At 43.8% G+C, this 13128-nt stretch overlaps 1 protein-coding gene across 8 annotated transcripts in view; it reads left to right on the top strand.

Annotated features, from left to right (window-relative positions):
• The window catches only part of NMNAT1 (nicotinamide nucleotide adenylyltransferase 1), a 243300-nt gene that overhangs the window by 13235 nt on the left and 216937 nt on the right, over window positions 1-13128 (top strand). For 3 of the 8 annotated variants that reach the window (XM_086921373.1, XM_086921369.1, XM_086921374.1), the window contains exon 2: window positions 9345-9440. The exons of the other annotated variants lie outside the window; for them this stretch is intronic. The gene's annotated coding sequence lies outside the window, so the exon portion shown is untranslated. The remainder of the gene's footprint in view (window positions 1-9344; window positions 9441-13128) is intronic. 8 annotated transcript variants of the gene reach the window in all.

Here is a 13128-nt window from a genome sequence, read left to right as displayed (position 1 = left end):
GTTTTCCAAGTTCTTTAACTAATGTGGATTTGTGTGCACTACTTTTTTTTCTTTCGGTGATGGCTTGTTAACCCCTTCGATGCTCACGACGAACCCCGGCCGTCACGGTGAGCATGTGCTAACGACGGCCCTGGGCCGTCCAAATCCCGCCCACTTGTTAATTCTCCAGCTGTGTGGGGGAATTAACACTGCACGCAAGGGGTTAAAGAAGGCCACCTTTACACATTTGCAGAGCGCCTTTGTTGTAAATGTAATGCGCACTAGTGTTTTTTTGTTTGTTTTGGTAATGGAAGACTTACAGATTCTTCGTTTACATTTTGCAGTCTGCTTTGGATTGTAAATATAATGCGCCCAAGCGTGTTTTTTTTTTTGTTTTGTTTAAAGATGGTCGCTTTTGCATTTTGCAGTGCGCCTTTGTTTGTAAATATAATGTGTGTTTTCTGTTTGGGTACTCGGATGTAATAGTATTTTTGTCGCAAATGTAAATAATACATTTCACACTTACCAAGTATTTTGCCGTTTTTTGGGGGAGCCCGTTTTTACATTTTCCATTGAGGATGTTTTAATTATATAGAACTCTCCCCAGTGGACTTAACACATTTAAATAATTTTCCGTGCGCTTCCGTTTGTATCCCAGTTAGCTATACAGTGCAGCCCGCATTAGTCAGTCCCCCCCGTAGTGAAACATATACACAATACGCGTTATTGAAGTGTCAAAGTGTGGCTGCAAAGTTACTTTTCCCAAACCAAGCTTATGTGTTTTATTTTTCCAAATGTCAAAATGTAAAAATGCGCTCAAAATTAGTCCACTTGGTATCTTTATTTTTTTAGGTCTCGCCTAGCGAAAGCGGCGCAGTTAGCAGGCTTGTGCAGTCCTGAGACCGCGACCGGCCATGCGTGAGGCAAATCTATACTTCCGAAAATCACCATGGCCGCACAATTGTATATTTCCAGCGCTCCTGCATTTAAGGAGAGAGAGCGTGTGATAGAGAGCACAATCAATTAATCGATTTATTGGTTGGTCATGATTTGTTTCAATTCTGGGGCCTAGAATTGATAGACAGTTTTGCTACACACATGGTTGTCGGTCTCCTTTAAAATATTCCAGATGGTGCGATTTAAGGTAAGATTGGTCCTCATCTCGGCTGCTGTCTGTGGTTCTCGGTCTCCCTTTAAAATATTCCCAATGGTGCTATTAAAGGTAAGATCGGACCTCATCACCCCTTGTCTGAAAACTAATGTTGCTTTGCTAATTTTGCAAGCAGTGAAACACTTTGGAGCAGTGCCAGCCAGTGCTGATGCCTTGTTTCTCCTGCACATACCGCTCCAAGGTGCTAGGATTAATTACAAGGAAAGATAATGAACACAACATACCAACGCAATTAAAATAAGAACAAATGACTTGACGGATGCAATTAAAACACTTCTGTGCACAGGCCAAAACCAAGCAAACCTATACTTCCGAAAATCGTCACAGCCATTCTTTAGCTCACTCCGCCACCCCAGTTCAGACATGGCCATATGCAAATCAGTCTGACCCTGTGCCTCATGGGAACAGTCCAGCCCGAACTGCCAAGCCATGTCTTCCCTGGACCGGAAACCAGCATCCTCGGACCGGTTTCTGGCATTTCAGCCGTCATCAGTCAGACTAGCTTGAATCCAGTGGCAAAGTGAGCAAGGGACTCACGTCTGAGCATACCCTGCCAACTTAGGGCGAACAAAGCGATACAAAAGGGTATGCTCAGACGTGAGTCCCTTGCTCACTTTGCCACTGGATTCAAGCTAGTCTGACTGATGACGGCTGAAATGCCAGAAACCGGTCCGAGGATGCTTGTTTCCGGTCCAGGGAAGACATGGCTTGGCAGTTCGGGCTGGACTGTTCCCATGAGGCACAGGGTCAGACTGATTTGCATATGGCCATGTCTGAACTGGGGTGGAAGAGTGGGCTAAAGAACGGAGATGGATTAAACCGAGATCTGTTGACTAGGTGTGAGTGTTTGATTGGTTCAGATGATCCGTCCAACACTACCCCTTTTTGTACCGCTTTGTTCGCCATAAATTGGCTGTGTATGCTCAGACGTGAGTCCCTTGCTCACTTTGCCACTGGATTCAAGCAAGCCAGGCTGAAGACGGCTGTAATGCCAGAAACCAGTCCTAGGAAGCTTTTAATCCGGTCCAGGGAAGGCATGGCTTGGCAGTTCGGGCTGGACTGTTCCCATGAGGCACAGGGTCAGACTGATTTGCATATGGCCATGTATGAACTGGGGTGGCAGAGTGGGCTAAAGAACGGTGATGGATTAAACCCAGATCTGTTGACTGGGCGTGAGTGTTTGATTGGTTCGGATGCTCCGTCCATCACCACCCCCTTTTGTACCGCTGTGAAACACTTCAGAGCATTGCCAGCCAGTGCTGCTGCCTTTTTTTCTAGGGCGACCCCACTCCTGCACACACCGCTCCAAGGCGCTATTATTAATTACAAGGGAAGATAATGAATACAACATACCAACGCAATGAAAATAAGAACAAATGACATGACGGATGCAATTAAAAACACTTCTGTGCACAGGCCAAAAGTGAGCACGTGGTATCCGTCCAATCTGCCTTTTCTTGTTGATTTAATGTGTCTCATTTTGTGCTGTACACAACTTGAAAACCAGTTTTAGGGCAAAGCCAGCGTGAATAAAGTGCGTGTAATACACACCAGAGAGAGGGTTTTTTTGTACACAACTCGAGTTTTAGGGATTTAATGTGTGGCCTTTTCTCCGGAGGTGAAAGATTTGCACACGTTAATAACGAAGCCTCTCAAAGCTCTAAAACCGCATTTTTTGCGGAATAGAAAATTTGGGGTCATGTGGAATACTATCTATGCAAAGCTCGAATCCGACTATCTGCAGAGCTCATGGGCGGCCATCTTTCCTTTCCATCGTGTTTCCTATTTGCATACATCTGTGTCCTGCTGCCTCCGAGCCTCCACAACTTACCTTTGGCTCTGTAATATTGTTAAAGGCTAATACTCTTGTGGGATCAATAGCTCTGATTTTAAAAACGTAATTGTGTTTATGTGTCAGTTTTTACACCGCATTTAATTCAACCAAACTGGTGAATCTGAATACATCTTCATTTGAAGTGGAGAAAAGAAATGGTGCAAGGCTAAACACCTATACCTATAAGGTCCCAAAGGCGAGACCTATTGGGTATTCCAATGCTTGTTTTTTATGTTTATTTATAACTCTTTGGACGCAGTGTTTTTCCTGAGTGTACGAAGACAAATAGCCTCCCAGTTTTCCCAGCCTCCCAGTTTTCCCACAGTTAATTCTGTAATCTTCTCAAGCCAAACTTTTCGGATTGCTAATAGCCCTTTAGGGTTGAAGTAGGAGGTTGCATTCAAGCATCATTTGGCAGCCAGCCCCTTAGGTATGTTAAACACTATTAAGTGTTCACACTTTGTAGGTTTTGGGACGGTGCGACCAATTGGAGACAGACATGCTGTAACAAGACGCAGTATTTCAATGCTGTTTCTGGCTTCCAGTCGGCTTTGTTATCCAAAGCGAATATATACATTTTACCCAATTAATCCCTTTTCTGAAACCAGTCACTAATTCTTTTTTTTATTCCGAGGAACTTTTACTTATAATGCACACAACTGCTTGCTTTAAAGCCTCCCGGTCGCATCACAAACCTTTTCAACAGAGGAATCTTTAGTCCTGCCTCTTTGGACACTGCGTTTCCATTGTGTTTACAAAGAAACAGTCCCCAACATTTCCTCACAGTTTATTCTATCATGCTTGGTGTACATTTTCGGTGCATTTATGATTCTATGGCTGAGTAGTTTTTTTCTTCCCAACAAATGGTTTCTCAGCTTTATGAGTATGTTTTGCTTTTTGATCTGGAATGTAACATCAGGCTGTTTAAGTGACAGTTTCTAATCTCTGTTCCTCACGTCACTGGAATAAAGATAGCAAACACAAGGAGATGATGGACAGAGTGCTGAAACTTTTCAGACACTCACCCCCAGTCACAGTTCTGGGTTGAATCCATCATTGTTCTTTAGCTCACTTTGCCACCCCAGTTCAGACAGTCTTGACCCTGTGCCTCATAGGAACAGTACAGCCCAAACTGTAATAAAGATAACAGTATGCACTCTCGGGGCACTTTTATCTTTATTGTACTGTTGGTGTCAGCTTTCAGGAGAAGTGCAATTAAAAGGCTCACACCAACCCAGATTCTTTGTTTATTTGAAAAAAAGGTATTAGTGTATTGTAAGCAGCTTTTCTGGTACAGCTAGCGTAAAGGCAACATGGCATTTTCCAGATGTTTTTACACTAATAAACAATTGTGGTTATTTGCAAACACTTTCTTATTACTAATTTTGTTTCTTGCATAACCAAAGTTTTTGGTGTTACCAAGGCTTTTCCAGTCTTCTAACCGCACATTATTTATCCATTTTTAATTAGTCTTACATTTTATTTCTATGTGCCTTTTCCCATTGCACCTCACTTATCTAACGCATTCACAAACCTTAATCTGCAAAGGAGTGCTACGGTGTCAAAACATACGAACAGAGGCATCGCTTTTCACCTATTATCAGCTCATAGTTTTGCTTTTTCACTGCAGTTAGGAGTGTGGTCACTTGGGAACTATTACCTTGCCTTGTCTTATAATGAATTAAAATATTCTATGGCAGTAAATATTTAACTAAAGAATAAACACAGTTAGTGTTATTTCTACTGAAGCGTACTACTGCATTGTTACCTGTCTCCAACTCAGTTAACATGTTTAAAGCCTGGATCACCCATGAACCAATCATAATGCAAGCTTCCCTCACTCTCCTTCTCCTACAGATCGTTGGAGTAGTGCACCATAAGCACCCTAAGTAATGCACAAGTCAAAAGCAAGGTGACCTTGCCCCAGGCTAACTAACTTATCTAAACCTTTAATATGCAGCAATCTGCAAAGGAGTTCATGCCTCCTCTTTTGGCCCTCACCTATAAAAAGTTAGAGACATAGACAATGCACATTGTTAAAGGGTTTCCCCAGCCCATTGTACTTTTTTGTTTTTAGGTCTTGCTGAGTCAAAGCATGCGCTGCTCTGCGAGACATTTAGTCAGTGGCTTTTGGAAATGCTTCCAAAGGCTGTTGCCGGCCACCAGCTTTCGGTTACATGCACAAGTGCGCGCCTCGCTCTGCCTCTGCAATTAACGCTGCTGCGCACGCATCCCTCGCGTGCGTGTCATCGCAATCACTTTTGCTTTCACAGCCACGCGGCGTTACTTTTACTACCACACAGCCAATGCTTGTTTTTCTCCTCGTGGCTCCCAAAACAGAAAGTATTTTGCGTCACATCCGCCTGGCTACAAACACGTGACTGACTAATGATACTATCCTGTGAGAGATGTTTGACCATGTAAAGAACTTTGCAACAAGAGGCAGATAATTTTGTAAATATCAATCCCATCTTTTTCACATGCTTAGAAGCTACACGTCTAGGAGCTTCGCTCATTGAAGCCCCTACGAATGGCTCTGACGTTCGATGGCGTGAGGTACATGAAGCTCCACATGCACTGCCCTGAAGCGTCTCCTAGTATGGGTCACTCTGTTTCTGTCAAAGTGTCTAATTGTCTTTTAACATGAGCACTACACGTGTCCATGTTTTGCTTATGCAGTCCCAAAATAAAACACGGAACACAGCTTCTTCCCAGACAGCTGTTCTGGACACAGAACAAATTAAAATGTAATTAACATCCTCACTTTCATTTTACATGAAAAGAGGGCCATGATAGGCTCTTCAGAGAAGCGAATTTATCACGGTGCATTAGCAGCTGTACCTAGTTCGCAGACATTTCAAAGAATGCTCGTATTTAGACCGAGGCATTGCTTTAAGGCCCTCATTGTTAATGGTGTGAGGGAATCGCAATGTGGAACTGGAAATACCAAGACCATGGGGCGTGGTAACTCCAAGATGCGGGATCACTGGCTCATTGTGAGTTTTGATACCAGGAAGGTATGTGCACCGATTTCCACATATCCTCCCACCATTCTGGGCTCTTCTTCAGCACAGACATTTCACCAGGTTTAACCTATACATTAGACTTTCCAGCCCAGTAATTCGTAAACTTCAGAGAATCCAGGACAGAGCTGCGAGACATCTCATCTGACGTAACATCAGCTGCAGCACTTCATTAGAACTTCAGTGTTTGGACTCTGTTCAGGAGACCTATCCCATTCAAGGCTATGTACATTACATTTGTGCCATTTACAGCACAAGTCCCAATTTCTTCCAGCAAACATCAGTACCTGTCACCAATCGAGACCTTATTGATCTAGGCTGAATTCACTCTTTGCTGTCCCTTCCCTTAATAAATCTCATACCAATGGAAATGTCTTCTCCAGCCAGACGGCCAAGTTATGGTACTCCCTCCTTGCATGAACAAGAGTCATTTAAAAACTGCTTCAATTCCAAAGTGCACTAAAATCATGGGTCCTCCCAAGATTATAACAACCATTTTGTTATTGGCTATAGATTGCGTCTGCATACGTGACTGCATCTAGTCTCACACTAAGCCTCAACACTTAATGTTTAAGCACGAGTAAACCTCTACAACATGTTTTAAAGAATGTCTCCAAAAGTCACACACCTAACCCGACACTTCCCATATGGGTCATTCCATAACCAACTCCCTCCTCAACCTTGCACTCCGAAAAAGAGGGGGGGGGGGGGGCATAATCCTAATGGAGGTTGTACATGAATTGATGTATAAATGCTTCAGTAAAATACAATACAAGGTCAAATCTGCATAAGATAAGAAATCAGGAGTGTTATGTGATGCACATATCAGAATTGCATGTTAACAGCCAAACTCATCATTACCATATACACCTGATGAAGGCCTTTGTGGGGTAAAGAAGCATGCCGGGCTCTACAAAGGAAATCCGAAATACACGCCGCAGCACTCCAGAGACTCTACAGTGCCGCAGGGAATAGGCATTTTTCCTCAATGATAAAAATTTACAGAGTAAAAATTCCACCTGTATTATCCTATGCGACGGAGTACATCCCCATAAAGCAATGGGCCTTTATGGATCGCAAAGAAGGAAAAATCCTAAGAAGGATTATGAAAGTCTCAGACGCCGTACCTGTTCAAGCACTGAGATTAGAACTATCAATCACAAGCTCTTATGCTACAGCAATTGCCAACGTAATTAGGTGGGCCTACAATCTACTACATGCAAAAGAGAATACCTTAAGATCGTTGCTGAATAAAGAGACTTTTGGGTCGGACGCCAAAAAGCAAACCTTTCTAGAGAACATGACTGTTGCATTTCGTATGGCAAGTATAAGCCCAGACATATTGCTCATTTGGTCATCAGCGCAAGTAAAACTGTTCTTAAAATGTTTCACCCCAAAATTGAGCTATGAGCTGGACTCCCAACATTGTAACAAACTAGCTATTTACAAACCCTTCGTTGACTTACTGGAATACAAACAAAGCCAGTCTTATATCGGGTTCACCTTGACGCACGGCGCAAGGAGGGCCATCACCATGCTTCGATTGGGCATCCTACCTGTATCAGCATATACTTCAAAATGGCTCCCGGGAGGATCTCCAATATGTACATTGTGTGAAGGGGGTGTTCAGAATCTTGAGCACGTACTATTCGTATGTCCAAATCATAAAGTAACTACAGCTCGTGCAAGATACCTGGACCCTATTTACCGTTCTTGTAGAATCACAATGGTGAGAGAACTTATATTTTTGTGTAAGCAACCTCCGAACGAATTCGTTTGTTATAATCTTTACAAATTTTTAAAATCCTTTCTACCCTTATTTTAAAAAATTGAATTTCTTTTAATGTGTGTAAAATGTATAATTTTGTGGTCCTCTGTCGAGTACCAACACAAAATAAAACTTTTTGACTTTTTTGACTTTGATCCCGGGCTCTCAAATAAGTTATAAAAGTGTTCCCAAGGTTCAGCAGGCATTGTAGAGGAAGGGTCGAGTGTGCACCATTCCAGTTCTATTGTGCACAGCGAAAGAGAACTATTCTTTATTGTGTAGCTTTTTAGGGTTAGTTGGACTGTGCAGCTCTAATGAAGACAGAAAATATTTTGTTTATGAGCTGCCTTATTGGCCCTGTTGAATCTTCCTAATCCCCATTCACAGTGATCTCAGACCGATAACAGTTACTGAATTGCCGGGACATATTATTAAGAGGCAATATTTGGATTTGGTCCAATCTAATAGAAAACGTTAGAACAAGAACCCTGCATGATTTAAAGATATGAGACTAATACTTAATATGACTGGTGAGCTGACCATGTGAAACAACCCTTTCAACTAAAGAAACCATGCGAAGTCGAGCTAAAGCCTTTTACCTGGAGATGGATCAAGGAATCAAACAGAAGCCCACTACGGTTAGGATAATTCCTCGACTTTGATCAAAAAACCTTCTGAAGACCAGTGCTCAACTAGTGTACAATACTATACACCAAGTTTAGAAGGGACATCTTTCAGTGGCCATATTTATAAGACGTTGGTCATTGTATAGGTAGGTGCTGGTCTAACAGTTGCAATTATTGCTAGACTATGGAAGAATCTACACTGTACTTAATGCACTGTAGTCCTTCATATCAAACACCAATATGTTGTCTTCGACCTCAACTGAATTACTTCAACACTGAAAACAGGTGTGAAGGATGAAAATATACTAGCCGTGAATATGTGTCTGACTCTTTAGATAGAGTTGGCTTGAATGGGGATTTACACAATCTTTCCCATAGAGTAACACGAATATGTAACCACTTAAAATATTTGCAGTTTCAAATGTTCTCAATGACTAAGGTAGACAATTTGTGGTCAACAATTAGGTTGATTAATGTTGAGTCTTTTTGTTGCAACCCAATGGGATAGGGCTGGGCTGTAGACCCTATAGTGGCTCTTTATCCCACCCCTGCACAATGTCCTGATGCTCATTTAGCTATCAATTGTCACAAACTACACACTAGAGTGAGAGCATTCAGAAAGCTTTTAAAGTGAGCCATCAGTTACTTGTGCAAATGGACCATGAATATCAAAGCACATCACACTTTAAGAGTATGCCAATCAGCAGCTTAGCATTCTAAGCCAGCAGCATGGAGGGAATAACATAATATTTCTGAAAATACTTGGCATAAATCTTTGACATGTGGATGAAATAATTCGAATAACTTTATCATGACATTTGTCTTTAAACCTAATACCAACTGCACATATTTTATGTGGTCACACATTCATGTTATAACAGTTTATATTATAACATGCAATGTGTGTTTTCTGTTTCATAATTTTATAATATAATGTTTACAGGCTACTGTTTGAGTGAAATTTCCAAAACAATCACATACTTTGGATGAATTAAGAGGCGAAATATTTGTTCCCAACATCAACAAAGTCCCACAGAAGGTAATCAATTGTCCTGTACTGTAAATTCGTGTATTTAAGTGGAAGTTGAGATATTTAGAAGACCAGGAAATAAACAGAAAATGCAAAGAAATGTATTGTAGGTCAAGAGATTTAAAGGCTGAGGCAAATCAATGCAGAGGCACTGGACCCTCAAAGGTTCCTCAGACTTTAGAGGGAGGAGGAAAAACTGCATTACTCTCTGATGTACCAAATGCTACAGCTTTCCCTTGGTGGTGAATATGTGTTATACATTATGGAGTCATTTATTTTTGCCTTATCAAGGTGACATCTTTCAATGCTTTGCTAACCCGTATGCGTAGAACAGGAGTATAAACATGAAGGAGGAAAAGGGGGATTACATTAAGTGACAGATACACAGAAGTGGGATAACTCTGGTTTCATTTCAGGTGATCTTGAAATGGCTATGCTGTGACAAGGGCTAGATAAGCTCATAGACAACAGAACAACATGAAATTGTGCTTCTTCTATGTGCCTCGTTGGTGAGGTACCTTCAGATATTAAGACGACAATGAAAAGCAAAAGATGCAGAGTACTAAATTGGGGAATAGGCACAAAAATACATGACAAATGGCAAATATGTATTTGCAGGGCAAGCTTGAACAAGCATTGGCATAGTGAATAGGTCTCGCCTTTGGGACCTTATAAGTGTTTAGCTATGCAACAGTTGATGTTGCTGCACCAAGGATATTTTTCTTCATAACTAAATACCTATAAGGTCCTAAAAGCGAGACCTATTAGCTATGCCAATGCTTGTTAAATAAAGTAAACATTTGTAAATGCACCCTAAATTACTCCTTTTCAGTGAACTGGACATTTTGAAAATGTTCATGTTTACGTCGGATGGTGCATCCATGATGCTGGGCAAAAACAATGGTGTTGCTGCTCACTTCAAACAAGAAATTTTGCATCTAGTTGAGCCAACTTGTGTTGCCTACAGAAAAACTTGGGGAATTGATGATGCATGGAAGAAGGTACTGTTGCTCATAGAAATGGAGACATTATTGAGGACAGTGTACACTGTGTTCTACTGATCTCCTGCAAGGAAGTCCAAGATGAATGAAATTGCATCAGTAACTGAATCCAAAGTGGTATAGTTTCAACTACTTAATGAGGTGCGGTGGCTTTCTAGGCATTTTGCATTAAGTGCATTAATGCATAATTATTAGGGTGTACTCCAGTAGTTTGAGCAAGGGAAAATTGAGGAAAATGACCCAGTTGCTAAATATTGCCACAAACAGCGTTCTGATGCAAACTACCATATTTTCCTTGCATCACTTAATGAGACTGTAGCTGAACGGTCAACTTTGTTCACGCTGTTTTGAAAAAAGTAAATTTTCCACTTTTGAAGATGTTACAACAAGCCAGAGCCAAGATTAGCCAAATTAAGGGACAGTACTTGGGCAACACGGTCATTTGGAGCAGCACAGTAAGAGATTGTTAGACCTGTCATCCCCTGACTTTTTGATCTCTACCTCCTAGGTTTTTGACTCTATGCTGGATTACGTTTTGCTGGTTTAAATGCTCTGGGCACGTTGCCCCTGCTGATCAGTGCCAAGGTGCAAGTGCTCCTAGTAGGGCCTGTACTGATGTAGGGTACATGCTCTAGTAGTGAACTACTGCCAAATTCGTTTTTCACTAGAGCAGGGCTATCTTGCAAAATAGGACAGAATGAGGGAGGGCTGGGTCTCATGTGTACCTGCCTATCTTCCCCCAGGAGCAAGATAGAAAATCCAAACCTGGTTTCTCCGGATTCAGAAATCAATAATACATCTTTAAGCATAGGTGGTTTTTAAATGTTGTGTCTGAAAATAGCACTTTTAGAAAGTGGCTATTTCCTTGTCCAGTCTGTCTGGGGATTCAGAAAAGGGGGTGGTAATGAACAGAGTGTCTGAATTAAGCAGACCACTCTTACCCAGTCCAAAGATCAGGGCTTGATCCATCACCGTTATTTAGCTCACTGCACCATCCCAGCTCAGAACCTGGCTATATGCAAATTAGTCTGTCCCTGGCCCAGTGAATCATGGGAACAGGGCAGACCAAACTACCAAGCCAATTCTTCACCAGAAAGGAGACAAGCTACCGGGGACCGGTTTCTGGCATTACAGTCGTCGTCGGCCCGGCTTGCTTGAATCCTGATGGTGCAGTAAGCGAGGGACTCATGTCTGAGTATACCCTGCCACACCTATAGTGGCCAAAAACGATTCAGAAAAGGGGGGGGCCTGCCTGGGTGTGCGAGCGAGAGGGAGTGTGACAGAGTCTGGGAAAGCTCCAGCAGTAGAGTGATAGCTGGCTGCTCTGGAAGGTTAGGGGGAGGAGTGGTGCTGGGCTGTGCCCTGCCTTTTACGATACCGGCTCCCCTGCCTGCTGGATGACGGATGTCCCACCCTCCCTGCTTCAAAGGGAAAGATTCCCCGGGACCAAGAGACTCCCACCGCCAGAGTCTGGAGAAGGGCGACCCGTCCTTAAATCACAAAACCTCAAAGGCATCAAAGACAATTTGCTGTATAAAGGAAAGACCCGTGTACACTACACTCAGACTACTTCTGACTGAATCCCTGCTGAAGAGGACACCGTAAGAAGACCCCAGGAACAGTGCTGCCATTGCTGTGTGTCTGGAAGCTGACCTGCTGTCTTGTCTTGTCCTGCCTAAGAGGGACCGTTGGGACTGTGCTGTGTTCTTGGTCCCCCTCCTGCCAAGAAGAACTCTCCAAGGGCTAGAAGTAGAGCTAGCCTCCTGATCCCAGAGTTCAGGGACAAAGAAACTCTGCTGTCGTCATCGCACTCCCTCCCTCCTTGCTGTGTGTGAGGGGGAGCGTCTTTGTGACTACAATGGACCGGGAGAGAGTGAGTGCTGCGTGAGCCCGCCGGCTCGTGCTCTCTTTCCCCAAGCTCAACCCTACGATGCACCGCCAGAGCCAAGGGGGCTGCTCTTCTACATCCTGACAGAAGCGCTGTGGGCCCCTGCCTCTTGCCCTGAAAACCCGGCGTCCCGAGGTGCCCCAGTGTCAAGATCGCCGAAAGTAAAGTGCTCCGAGAAGCCGAGGGGGGGTCGCCCAAATCGCCGTGCAGGGATTGGTCCAGCGTTTCCCGGCTACCAGCGTCACCAAGGGCTTCCTGGAAGCTGCGCTGGGAGTGGCCGAATCATCAACACGTCAAAGGAATCCCCGAGAGCCCCTTGCGGATTGGCTGCCCAGTTGCCGGGACCGACGGAGCCTTCAGGGACCCGAGCTGCCGTAGCCAAGACCTACAAACCCCCCGGTAAGAGCGCGTTGCCCCCTGTATCTCCGAGCGCCTTACCGGGTTAACTGCCCACGGGACATCTGCTGTGTTCTCCGGCCCGCGGCTCTACCGTCAGTGCCTGCACCTACGGGGGCCCTCGGAAGTCACCCCCTACCTCCGCCCTTCATTGCTGGTTCCATCCCAGAGTCCGGTACTAGGCGCCAGAACAGCGTGGTACTGGGACTCCTGCTGAGAGGCTCCTCGACATGACAGAGCCTCGAACAGGCAACCCAATTACCAGGGGCAGTCCTGATCTAACCCCGGAGTAGGGGAGGGGGCGCCAGAGAGCCTGAGAAATCCCACAGAGGTGGCTACATTGTGAATTGATCAACCTTTTGCAACAGACTCTTGTTGCCTGTCAGGAACACTTTCTACCATAAGAGTCCTT

This window comes from Lissotriton vulgaris, chromosome 5, assembly GCF_964263255.1.
Source record: "Lissotriton vulgaris chromosome 5, aLisVul1.2, whole genome shotgun sequence".
Classification (NCBI taxonomy): Eukaryota; Metazoa; Chordata; class Amphibia; order Caudata; family Salamandridae; genus Lissotriton; species Lissotriton vulgaris.
The sequence above is the reverse complement of the archived record's forward strand: the minus strand, read 5'-3'. Positions and strand labels throughout refer to the sequence as shown.